Here is a 13,841-nt window from a genome sequence, read left to right on the forward strand (position 1 = left end):
AGAAGGATGAACAAGTAGCACCATAGTCTGTGAAAAAGAGACATTAGGTGTTTTGGAGTTAAGAGTTGATACTTATGTAGGAAAACAGAATAGTGGTTTGGGTTCTATACAGTGACAGACATACCATAAGTGATTCTGTCTCAGAACTTCTGGAGCTAACTACCTGGAACAATGGTAAATAGCTTACAATGGGCTGAAATATATTGACACTAAAAATCAGACAATTTGGGGTATTCTTAGTCAAGCTCAGCACTAAAGGATTGTCCAACATCAAAGAACCGCAGTAGCCTCTGCAGGAATCTGGGTCACATAGACCTCATGACATCAGGATTCCATACTAACTCTTTGACGGAACAGGACTAAACTCAAAACTCACACTATGTGGCAATAGACATCAGGGTAGGGGACTGGTAAGGCCCCAGGATTCTCTTACTGGAGCAAAAATATGAGCTGCTTTGGTGCTGTGTCCAATGCTGAAGTTCTGTACAACATAAAGGCAAAGGGAAACCCCAAGAGGGAGATTCTAGGTTTCCTGATAAATAAGAAAGTTGGGTACTGAAGTGATTAATTGAAAAATTAAGGAGACGTGACCAAAATGGTCTTCTGAGTTAGTGGAGCATTTCATACCAATTACATGGTTGTTGTTGAATTCCCTGTGGCTGGTTGGCTCATTGGTTAAATCATGATGCTAAGAAAAAGTGGGAAGATTTAATTTTGCACTTGAAGAAGTTGGTTTGCTTATGGTCATGTACTCTGGATTCTCTCCTAACACTGGCCAGTAATTTTACAAAAGGATGAACATAATGGAAACTAGGAGCTTGAAGAGAACATGGCTGATGAGTGCAAATTCATTACCAGGGCTGAAACAAACAGTTCTAAAATATGCCTAATGCCAGTGGGCAGTTGTATCAACTTGGTATTTCAATTTAACTATTATGAAAAAGCAGAATTCCAAATTAACTAAGAAATAGCATTTTTACTTTTATGGAGATCCTTAAAATTCATTCAAAAATTTATTATATGCCAGACATTATGCTATGCTAAATGCTTTAATATCCATTTCACCTGTATAACAACTATATGAGATAAGTATTATCCTCCAATTACAGATATAGAAACCATGACTTAGAGAAATTTAATTATGCAATTTAATTTAATTATAATTTGAAATTATAATTATGCAATTTAATTTAATTATAATTTGAAATTTTTTCTAAAAGAAGGTTCTGAGTTGTTAGGGTGGTGCTATCAAAACAAGTTAAGTTTTATCTATTTAATATGGATTCCATAGAGTCCAATCAGTACACAGGCATGAAATAACCAAGGTCAGAATTTTATCAAAATGACTTGTACCCGTGTAATTATAAACTAACATTATGCCTGATGAATTCCTCTGAGACTCTTTAAAGTAGTTTAATTTTAAGGTTCCAAACCTGTCTGTGTATGACATTTACTTGGAGAATGATTTTTTAGCTATAGATTCCCTAGTTCTACCCAAGAGTGCAAATCTATATTTTGCTAAAGCTCTCCAAGGTCTTTCTGATGCACTGTCAAGTTTAGAAACCACTAGTTTATTTTATTCTTTGTCCCAAAGAGCTAGAATAAGCAATACATAGAGAAAGAAGCCCAAAGAGTGTTACAGCTTTTTGTGACACATCAGAGGAGGTAGGTTGAAAAGCCCATTTGCTTCAAATAACACAGACATTTTGTAGATTATCACAAAGGGATTTTTTGGAAATTATATGGAGAATAATAAATATAGTAAAGTATACAAATCATAAGCATCAGCTCAATGAATTTTTACAAACGGAACAAACTCATGGAAATAGCACACAGAACAAGATACAGAATATTACACACATTCCAGAAGCCATCCTTATGCTGTCTTCCTGTCACTACTCGAACCCAATTCATCCCAGGATAAGCACCGTCTGACTTAAAATAGCACAGATTAGTTTTGCCTAGTTTTGTATCTATAGAAATTAGTCATAGGGTACATCTTTGCTATATAGCTTTTTTTATTGTTGATGATTGAACCTCAATGCAGTATAGAATTCCCAAATGTATCCATTCCATACCGCTATTTATTTATTCATTCTATACTCAAAGGGCATTTGGGTAGTTCCCATTTTTCAGCCTCTACAAAAAGTTCTGCTCTGAAATTTCTTGTGCATGTCTTTTGATGAAAATATCCACCTATTTCTATAGGTTATATATCTGTAAGTGTAATTGCAGTGACATAGGAATGCATATATCAGTTTTAGTAAACACTGCCAGTTTTACAAAATGGTTACACTGATTTATACTCTCATCAACAGTATAGGAGAATTCCAATTGCTCCCCATCCTAGTCAAAACTTAGTATTTTTTATCTTTTTTATTTAAGCAGACTTGGTTGTGTTGTGATATCTCATTCTGGTTTTATTATTCTGCTACTGGTCGATGAATTTGCTTATATTTTCATGTTTATTCGTATTTGAATAAAAGCTCCTGCTATCTTTTTTGTTGTATCCTATCATCTCTTTTCTTTTTGTTGGCTTGTAGAAGTTCTTTACAAATTCTGGATATGAGAATTATTTGGATTCATATTCTGAAAATATCTTCTCCCACTGTGTATGTTGCCTTTTCATTCTCCTAATGGTATTATTTGGTGTATAAAAGTTTTTAATTTCAGCATAGTTCGATACCAACCTTTCTATGGTTTTGTATTTTGCTGTTAAGAGATATTTGTCTGTCCCAAAGTGATTAAAATTTCCTCTCATGTTATATTCTAAAATCTTTGTTGTTTTATCTGTCACAATGAGATCTCTAAGCTATTGCCATTTTAAATAAATTTTTGTGTGTGGCATGAAGAGTCATGGTTCATTTTTATCATATATATTCAATTGACTTAGTACACTTTATTGAAAATACCGTGTTACCCCCACTCAACAGCAGTAATGCCTTCATTGTAAATCTGTTAAACCATTTGGATGTGACTGTTTCTAGACTACTTTTTTTCCATTGTTGCATTTTTCTATTCTTTCACTGGTATCACACTGTCTTAATACTATAGCTTTATAGTAAGTCTTACTACGTCATAGTTTGAGTCTTCCCACTTTGTTCATCTTCAACATGTTATTGGCTATTTGAGGTCCTTTTCATTTTCATGTAAAGGATAGTACCAACTTGTCAATTTCCAACAAAATGTAACCTGGAATTTAGATTGAGATTGCATTGAACCTATGGGAGAATTTATATAAAATCAAACTGTCAGCAATATTGAATACTATGATCCATGAACACAGAATACTTGTCTATTTAAGTCTTACTAACTTCTCTCAGCAAAGTTTTGTAGTTTTTCATATTGAGGTCTTGTATAATCTTCCTTTGACTTATTCTTAACTATTTAATTTTTTATATTATAAACTTCATTTTCTGGCATTTGATGCTAGTATATACAAACAAACAAAATTGATTTTTGTGTATTTACTTTTATCCAGCTGCCTTGCAAATTTTGCTTATCAGTTCTGTTTATAGATTCCTTTGAATTTTCCATGTACAGCATTATATGATCTATGAATAATAACAGCTTTACTCTTCTCTCTTTCAGGCTTGTATCTTGTATATATATTTTTAATTTCATTGCCCTATTTCTCTGAGACATCCAAGAACAATGTTGAATGGAACTGGTGATACAATGAGGTAACCTCTTGTTATGTTCCAGAACTCAGAGCACATGTGTTCAATATTTCAACACTAAGTGTAGAGTTTACTTTAAGATTTTTTGTAAATTTTTTATATTAAGAAAATTATCTTTCATAATTTCTGAGAATTTACCTCCAATAGAAACTAAGTAAAGAAAATTATAAAGCAAATACTTTAAGCAAAATGAGTCCAAAAAAGAGTCTAAGACGAAAGAAGGAGCAGTAAGTATACACATTGGTAAATGTAAACAAATACTTATTTTATCAAACTTAAAATAACGTCTGATTTGAAGGAGTTTTAAATAAACATATTGATAGAAATATGGAAGTAGCTTTATTTTGAATCTTCTGGTTTCTGCTTCAGGAAACCAAAAAGAATAAAGTGCATTTCCTATTTCTCTCTTTCTCACTCTCTCATTCCCTCATTTTCAGGGAAACTAGACTCAGAAAAATCAGCAATCTCTAAAATATATGTAATGATACCAAAATGCAAGCCAGGCCATAAGAAGCTGTCATGGTGCAACAGGAGGAGACAGGGTGTCTGGGGCATTCCTGTTATAACAGTGATTTAGCAAATACTCACTTTCAGGGGGAAAAAAAGGCCCCAGTGACCAAACTGACATGAGGGGGCTGAGATGCAACTCTACTTTTTTGTGGAAAGTAAAGAAAGAAGTTCCAGAAAGTACCCAGGGCAACCACAATGGAGCAGATCTCAGAAAATACTCTTAAAAGTGACTCAGGGCCTGGCGCAGTGGCTCACGTCTGTAATCCCAGCACTTTGGGAGGCCGAGGCGGGCGGATCACGAGGTCAGGAGATGGAGACCATCCTGGTTAACACGGTGAAACCCCGTCTCTACTAAAAATACAAAAAATTAGCCGGGCGTGGTGGCGGGCGCCTGTAGTCCCAGCTACTCGGGAGGCTGAGGCAAGAGAATGGCGTGAACCCCGGGGGGGGGGCGGAGCCTGCAGTGAGCCGAGATCGCGCCACTGCACTCCAGCCTGGGTGACAGCGAGACTCCATCTCAAAAAAAAAAAGTGACTCAGCCGCCTGGCAAGCAGAAGTCCCTGGATGATGGTTGTCTCAGCCAGCCTGTGAAGAAACTTGGCATTCCCAGGAGTGACCCTGGAACTTCTCCTGAACCAGATGAATATTCTGAGATTCAGAGAAGCCCCAACATACAGGAGAACCATATTCTGTGGAAACAGGCTATAGTTACAGCAACTAAAGGAATTCTGAGCTGAGAGGTTTGTAAAACTACCCAGGCTTCTCCCGCCACCATCTCCCACGGAAACTTCATGCTAATAGTCTAAGAAAAGTCAACTCAATCAACTCTGAGTAACAACAAAAATAGATTGTGTTTGATATCATCAGAATAAAAAGGGAAATGAACAGTACAACCATTTAACAGATGATGAAAATTCACTGGAAAAATGGAACTGCAAAGCAGATAAAAAGCATAAACCAGGCTTGTGGTTTCAGCTCTGAGATGTTAAGAGGTTTTAATACATTACTCTGTATTTACAAGAAGAACAAAAAACTGGAGAAACTTAAAAATCAAGGACTTTTCTTGAACCCATCAGAGAACCGAGGCTGCAGAGCAAATCACCACCCTGAAATGTGGAGAGCCAGGTACAGCCAGAGGGATATAGCTCCTGACATACATTTATTTGAAACAGAAGCTGCTAGATGTCATAAGCTGGTATGAAAACTAAAAGGTGTTTTTGACAAATTGCTGGAGACTGGGTATGGACAAGCTTGAAAGTGAGGGGTGTTGGGGCCCACAGTCATAGGAGGACACTCCCTATGTGCCCACGGTCACAGGCTTTTCCTCCAAGAACTCCAGTTCAGGGGAGCTTTCAACATCAGGTAATCTAAGATGTCCAAGAATAAAGAAAGCATATATTTCAGTGATAGAAAACTCAGGGATTAAAGTTAATATTTATTATATAAATGTCATTAAATTTTTTTTAAATCTTAAAGTACAAAGTTCATTTGTGAGCTAAAGATTGCTTTTAGAACCTTTATTATAAGAACGCTTGGTAACAAATGATTTTTGGTATAAAATAATCCATATGAAATTGAAAACAAATTTTAAAGTCTTATGTTTCTATCTTATCTTAACAAACTTGTAAAAATCAAGATTTTAAAATAACTATTAATCCTGAAAACAGCTAATTTCAGAAAGAATAAGAAAACAATACTATTATAGCAATGCTACTCTTTTCCCAAGAAAGAAGACACGTAAGATTTAAGAGATTCTTTATAAAAGTGTTTTTTAAGTATAATTGGCTTACATGACTACTTTTGAAATAAGTTTAATCTTTAAAACAAAATGATGAAGACTGTTAAAGAGTGGAAGAATGTGTTATTAATAAATATCTTGAAAGAATTTCATTTTTTATGAAGTAATTTAATATAAATCCAGCAAAATTTTTACAGAGTCTGCATGTGGAAAACTATAACACGATAAAAGAAATCAAAGATCTAAATAAATGTAAAGATAATCAGTCAATATCCATTAATTGGAAGACTTAATATTGTTAAAATGTTAATTATTTCCAATTTGGTCTATAGATACAATGCAATCCCAATCAAAATCCAGGCTAGCTCTTTTTGTAGATATTAACAAACAGATTCTAAAATTTATATGGAAAGGCAAAAGTACTAGAATAACCAGCACAATTCTGGAAAGAAAGATAAAAGCTGAAAGATTCACATTACCTATTTTCAAGATTTAATGTAAAGCCATAATAATCAAGGCAGCATGGTATTGGTAAAAGAATAAGCACACATATTAATGAGACAGAATAGCAAGCCCATATATACACCCATGCTAACGGAGTCAACTGATTTTTGACAAAGATGCAGAAGCAATTTAATGGAAATAGGATGAACTTTTCAGCATATGGTGGTGGAAAAATCGGACATTTGTTACCAAAAAAAATGAACCTTAACACAGACCTCACACTTTACATAAAAATTAACTCAAAATGGATCACAGATTTAAATGAGAAAGGCAAAACTATAAACATCTAGAAGAAAGGAGAAAATCTGAAGGACCTTGGATTTGGTGATAAGTTTTCGCATATCACATATGAAAAACATGATCCATGACAGAAAAAAAAATCATCAGTTGGGCTTTATTAAAAACTTTTGCTCTGCAGAAAACACTGTTGAGAGAATTAGAAGATAAGCCACCTACTTAACATTTGCAAATCATGTTTCTTATAAAGAATGTATATCCGGATATACAACAAACTCTTAAAACTCAACAATAAGATAAGGAACAATTCTCCAAAATGGGCAAAAGATCTGAACAGACACCTCACCAAAGAAAACATACAAATGGCAAAGTATATGAAAAGATGCTCAACATCATGCCAAATAATGTAAGCTGATATTCCCCACTCAGGGAAGTGGAGAATAACTCTCTACCCCTAAATAAGGGGCTACACTCGATGACTTGCTTCCAAAGAGCAGTATGGGAAAAGTAACTTTACAGTGGAGAAAACTGGCAAGCATGATCCTAGCTAGGTGATCAATGTTAGGATCATAAATAAGAAGTCATATGTCATGCTGATAGCACATACTTTGTTTTCAATTTTTTATTTTGGTAAGATACATATAACATTGAGGGTATGTACTCTTGATATTACAGTAGCCCCCCTCTTATCTGCAGTTTCACTTTACATGTCACCTGCAGTCAATGATAGTCCAATAACATTAAATGAAAAATTTCACAAATACACAATTTATAAATTTTAAATTACACTCCATTCTGAGTAGTGTGATGAAATCTCATTTTTTCCTACTGTCCTGTTCAGGGTGTGAATCATTCCTTTATCCAGCAGAACGAAGCAGTAGACCCTTCCTGCCTGTTAACCATTTAGTAACTGGCTCGGTTATCAGATCAATTTTTGCAATATCGCAGTGCTTGAGTTCCAGTCACTCTTATTTTACTTACGAATGGCCCCAAAGCACAAGAGTAGTGAGATATGTATAGGAAAAAACATAGTGTATACAGAGGGTTCAGTACTATTGGCAATTTCAGCCATCCACTGGGGGGAGTCTTGGAATGTACCCCCTGTGGATAAAAGGAGACTTCTGTATATGTTTAAAATAGCTTTCCTTTCAGTGGTCTTCCTCTCAAAAACCCCTAACTTCTGTCCAAACATCAGAAAAACTGGACTGAGAGATGGTCTACAGAATACCTTATCATTACCGCTCAAAACTGGCAATGCCATTGAAAACAAAGTCTAAGTGTGTAAGTCAGGGTTCTACTACAGAAACAGAAGCAATAGGAGAGAGAAAGAGAAAGACAGAAATTTAAAGAAACTGTTTTATGTAATTCTGGGGACTGGACAGTCTGAAATCTGCAGGGCAGGCCAACAAGCTGGAATTCCTTGAGCAGGAGCTGACAGTGCAGTCCACAGGTGGAATTTCTTCCCCAGGAAAACCTCAGTTCTGCTCTTAAGGCCTTTCAACTTATTGAATGAGGCCTACCAATATCAGAAAATATAATCTTTACTTAAAGCCAAGTGATTGTATATGTTAACCACATCTACAAAATACCTTCATAGAAACACAAAGGTTAGTGTTGAATAGAATAACTGGGGACCTAGCCAAAATTGACACAGAAAACTAACCATCCCAATGAGAAACCGTCACAGTCTAGAGGAGCTGAAAGAGATGTGGTCACTGAATGTAATATGACAGCCTGGATAGGATCCTGAGACAGAAAGAAAAAAAAGTAGAAAAAAACTAATGAACCTGAATAAAGTATCATGTTTATTTAATACTAATGCATCAATATTTGTTTATTAGCTATGATCTATATACCATAATAATAAGATACTAACAATAGGAGGAATTGGGATCAGGATATACAGTAACTCTCTGTATTCTCTTTGCAACTTTCCTGTAAATGTAAAACAATTCTAAAATTAAAAAATGAACTTAAATGTAAAAATGTATAAGCTAAAGTTTCAGCAGGAAGAAATATGTAAACTTACGAAAAATACTGCATACAACAGGTGACCGAGGACAAGACAACTGCAGAATATAAGATGGGAACTGGCAGAATTGTTTTGAAATAGAAAATACCAAACCATTTTAGAAAAGAAGATTAACTAACAAAGATTGCCCCAGGAAAGCATAATAAGCGAGAGAAGACAGAATAAGAGTAGGCAAAAAGAAATGAAATTATATAAACTTAAAAATTAGAGAGAGATGGAAATTATAAGCAAAGGAGATCCAATATGCAGATAGCTGGTGTCTTGGAAAAAAATGAAACTGAACAAAAGTATAAAAATATAATTTAAGAAAGTGATCCTGGCAAAAACAAATTACTGAAAGAGCATTCCATTTACAAAAAAAACAAACAAACAAATAAAAAAAGCCAAAATAGTCTGAACCAATGAACACACTAGTAAAAATAATTGGAGTTTAAAGATAAAGAAGGAATCCTTAAATATCCAGACCAAAAAAAATGAATCATTTATAAAGAAACTAAGATCACTTCAGCATCCTATTTCTTCACTACAGCAAGCAGCGCCAAAAGACAAACAGGACACCTAAATAGTACTCAAGGGCGAAGAAAAGATAAAAAGCACAAACCAAGAGTCTTACATCCACCCGAGTTCTATATGGCCAGTTATAAAGGCTTCAGACAAAACATTTTGAGCTTTTGAGAGAACAGGGAATATTATTCTCATGAGTCTTTCTTGAGAAAACTACTAGAGGACAAATTCAACATACTTCACTCAAAAAATGAGCTGAGAACAAAGATCAAAAGAGACAAAGAAGGCCATTACATAATGGTAAAGGGATCAATTCAACAAGAAGAGCTAACTATCCTAAATATATATGCACCCAATACAGGAGCACCCAGATTCATAAAGCAAGTCCTGAGTGACCTACAAAGACACTTAAACTCCCACACAATAATAATGCAAGATTTTAACACCTCACGGTCAACATTAGACAGATCAACGAGACAGAAAGTTAACAAGGATACCCAGGAATTGAACTCAGCTCTATACCAAGTGGACCAAATAGACATCTACAGAACTCTCCACCCCAAATCAACAGAATATACATTTTTTTCAGCACCACACCACACCTATTCCAAAATTGACCACATAGTTGGAAGTAAAGCTCTCCTCAGCAAATGTAAAAGAACAGAAATTATAAAAAACTGTCTCTCAGACCACAGTGCAATCAAACTAGAACTCAGGATTAAGAAACTCACTCAAAACTGCTTAACTACATGGAAACTGAACAACCTGCTCCTGAATGACTACGGGGTACATACAAAATGAAGGCAGAAATAAAGATGTTCTTTGAAACCAGCGAGAACAAAGACACAACATACCAGAATCTCTGGGACACATTCAAAGCAGTGTGTAGAGGGAAATTTATAGCACTAAATGCCCACAAGAGAAAGCAGGAAAGATCCAAAATTGACACCCTAACATCACAATTAAAAGAACTAGAAAAGCAAGAGCAAACACATGCAAAAGCAAGCAGAAGGCTAGAAATAACTAAGATCAGAGCAGAACTGAAGGAAATAGAGACATAAAAAACCCTTCAAAAAATTAATGAATCCAGGAGCTGGTTTTTTGAAAAGATCAACAAAATTGATAGACCGCTAGCAACACTAAAAAAGAAGAAAAGAGAAAAGAATCAAATAGACGCAATAAAAAATAATAAAGGGGATATCACCACCAATCCCACAGAAATACAATCTACCATCAGAGAATACTACAAACACCTCTACGCAAACAAACTAGAAAATCTAGAAGAAATGGATAAATTCCTCAACAAATACACCCTCGCAAGACTAAACCAGGAAGAAGTTGAATCTCTGAATAGACCAATAACAGGCTCTGAAATTGTGGCAATAATCAATAGTTTACCAACCAAAAAGAGTCCAGGACCTGATGGATTCACAGCCGAATTCTACCAGAGGTACAAGGAGGAACTGGTACCATTCCTTCTGAAACTATTCCAATCAAGACAAAAAGAGGGAATCCTCCCTAACACATTTTATGAGGCCAGCATCATCCTGATACCAAAGCCTGGCAGAGACATACCAAAAAAGAGAATTTCAGACCAATATCCTTGATGAACATTGATGCAAAAATCCTCAATAAAATACTGGCAAACCGAATCCAGCAGCACATCAAAAAGCTTATACACCACGATCAAGTGGCCTTCATCCCTGGGATGCAAGGCTGGTTCAACATATGCAAATCAATAAACGTAATCCAGCATATAAACAGAACCAAAGACAAAAACCACATGATTATCTCAATAGATGCAGAAAAGGCCTTTGACAAAATTCAACAACGCTTCATGCTAAAAACTCTCAATAAATTAGGTATTGATGGGACGTATCTCAAAATAATAAGAGCTATCTATGACAAGCCCACAGCCAATATCATACTGAATGGCCAAAAACTGGAAGCATTCCCTTTGAAAACTGGCACAAGACAGGGATTCCCTCTCTCACCACTCCTATTCAACATAGTGTTGGAAGTTGTGGCCAGGGCAATCAGGCAGGAGAAGGAAATAAAGGGTATTCAATTACGAAAAGAGGAAGCCAAATTGTCCCTGTTTGCAGATGACATGCTTTTATATCTAGAAAACCCCATTGTCTCAGCCCAAAATCTCCTTAAGCTGATAAGCAACTTCAGCAAAGTCTCAGGATACAAAATCAATATACAAAAATCACAAGCATTCTTGTACACCAATCATAGACAAACAGAGAGCCAAATCATGAGTGAACTCCCATTCACAATTGCTTCAAAGAGAATAAAATACCTAGGAATCCAACTTACAAGGGATGTGAAGGACCTCTTCAAGGAGAACTACAAACCACTGCTCAATGAAATAAAAGAGGATACAAACAAATGGAAGAACATTCCATGCTCATGGGTTGGAAGAATCAATATCGTGAAAATGGCCATACTGCCCAAGGTAATTTATAGATTCAATGCGATCCCAATCAAGCTACCAATGACTTTCTTCACAGAATTGGAAAAAACTACTTTAAAGTTCATATGGAACCAAAAAAGAGCCCACATCGCCAAGTCAATCCTAAGCCAAAAGAACAAAGCTGGAGGCATCACACTACGTGACTTCAAACTATACTACAAGGCTATAGTAACCAAAACAGCATGATACTGGTACCACAACAGAGACATAGATCAATGGAACAGAACAGAGCCCTCAGAAATAATGCCGCATATCCACAACCATCTGATCTTTGACAAACCTGACAAAAACAAGCAATGGGAAAAGGATTCCCTATTTAATAAATGGTGCTGGGAAAACTGGCTAGCCATATGTAGAAAGCTGAAACTGGATCTCTTCCTTACACCTTATACAAAAATTAATTCAAGATGGATTAAAGACTTACATGTTAGACCTAAAACCATAAAAACCCTAGAAGAAAACCTAGGCAATACCATTCAGGACATAGGCATGGGCAAGGACTTCATGTCTAAAACACCAAAAGCAATGGCAACAAAAGCCAAAATTGACAAATGGGATCTAATTAAACTAAGGAGCTTCTGCACATCAAAAAAAACTACCATCAGAGTGAACAGGTAACCTACAAAATGGGAGAAAATTTTCACAACCTACTTATCTGCCTAAGGGCTATATCCAGAATCTGCAATGAACTCAAACAAATTTACAAGAAAAAAAACAAACAACCCCATCAAAAAGTGGGCAAAGGACATGAACAGACACTTCTCAAAAGAAGACATTTATGCAGGCAAAAGACACATGAAAAAATGCTCATCATCACTGGCCATCAGAGAAATGCAAATCAAAATCACAGTGAGATACCATCTCACACCAGTTAGAATAGCCATCATTAAAAAGTCAGGAAACAACAGGTGCTGGAGAGGATGTGGAGAAATAGGAACACTTTTACACTGTTGGTGGGACTGTAAACTAGTTCAACCATTGTGGAAGTCAGTGTGGCGATTCCTCAGGAATCTAGAATTAGAAATACCATTTGACTCAGCCATCCCATTACTGGGTATATACCCAAAGGACTATAAATCATGCTGCTATAAAGACACATGCACACATATGTTTATTGTGGCACTATTCACAATAGCAAAGACTTAGAACCAACCCAAATGTCCAACAACGACAGACTGGATTAAGAAAATGTGGCACATATACACCATGGAATACTATGCAGCCATAAAAAATGATGAGTTCATGTCCTTTGTAGGGACATGGATGAAACTGGAAAACATCATTCTCAGTAAACTATTGCAAGGACAAAAAACCAAACACCGCATGTTCTCACTCATAGGTGGGAATTGAACAGTGAGAACACATGGACACAGTAAGGGGAATATCACACTCCTGGGACTGTTGTGGGGTGGGGGGAGGGGGGAGGGACAGCATTAGGAGATATACCTAATGCTAAATGGTGAGTTAATGGGTGCAGCACACCAACATGGCACAGGGATACATATGTAACAAACCTGCACATTGTGCACATGTACCCTAAAACTTAAAGTATAATAAAAAAAAAAAATGAGCTGAGAAAGATCCAAAAAGAACTCGTGTCTAACAACTTTAGTAAAACATAAAATAGAAAGTATTATCTCAGAGAGAATTGTCTGGTTCCTCATTTTAAAGGCAATGCTTATATTTTACTTCATTATATAAGTACCCTATAGATTATTGGTGGTAACTTTTATCAGGTAAAGAAATTCTTTTCTATCCCTAATGCACTATGAATTTTTTCATCATGAATTGCTGCTAAATTGCAAAAGTTTTTTCTGCACCTATTGTTATTGTTATTGTTCCTTCTCCTTTTATCTCTTTTTATATTCCTGGGTTAAATATTACTTGGTCATATTGTTTTATGTTATTCATATATTGCTGCAGAAGTGAAAATAACAGATTGATAGACTGATAATAGACCCATGAATACAAATTCAAAATAAATAAAAATCAACAAGCCAAACAGGCATTACACAAAAAACACATCATAAACAAAATATAATACATCATAAACAAAAGTTTTTTTTTACTCAGGACTGCAAGTTAAACATTTTTAAAAAACCAATTAAGTTAATTTACCACATTAACATTAAAAGAGAAAATAGGATCCCATTATTA

Source organism: Symphalangus syndactylus, chromosome 18 (genome assembly GCF_028878055.3).
Source record: "Symphalangus syndactylus isolate Jambi chromosome 18, NHGRI_mSymSyn1-v2.1_pri, whole genome shotgun sequence".
Classification (NCBI taxonomy): Eukaryota; Metazoa; Chordata; class Mammalia; order Primates; family Hylobatidae; genus Symphalangus; species Symphalangus syndactylus.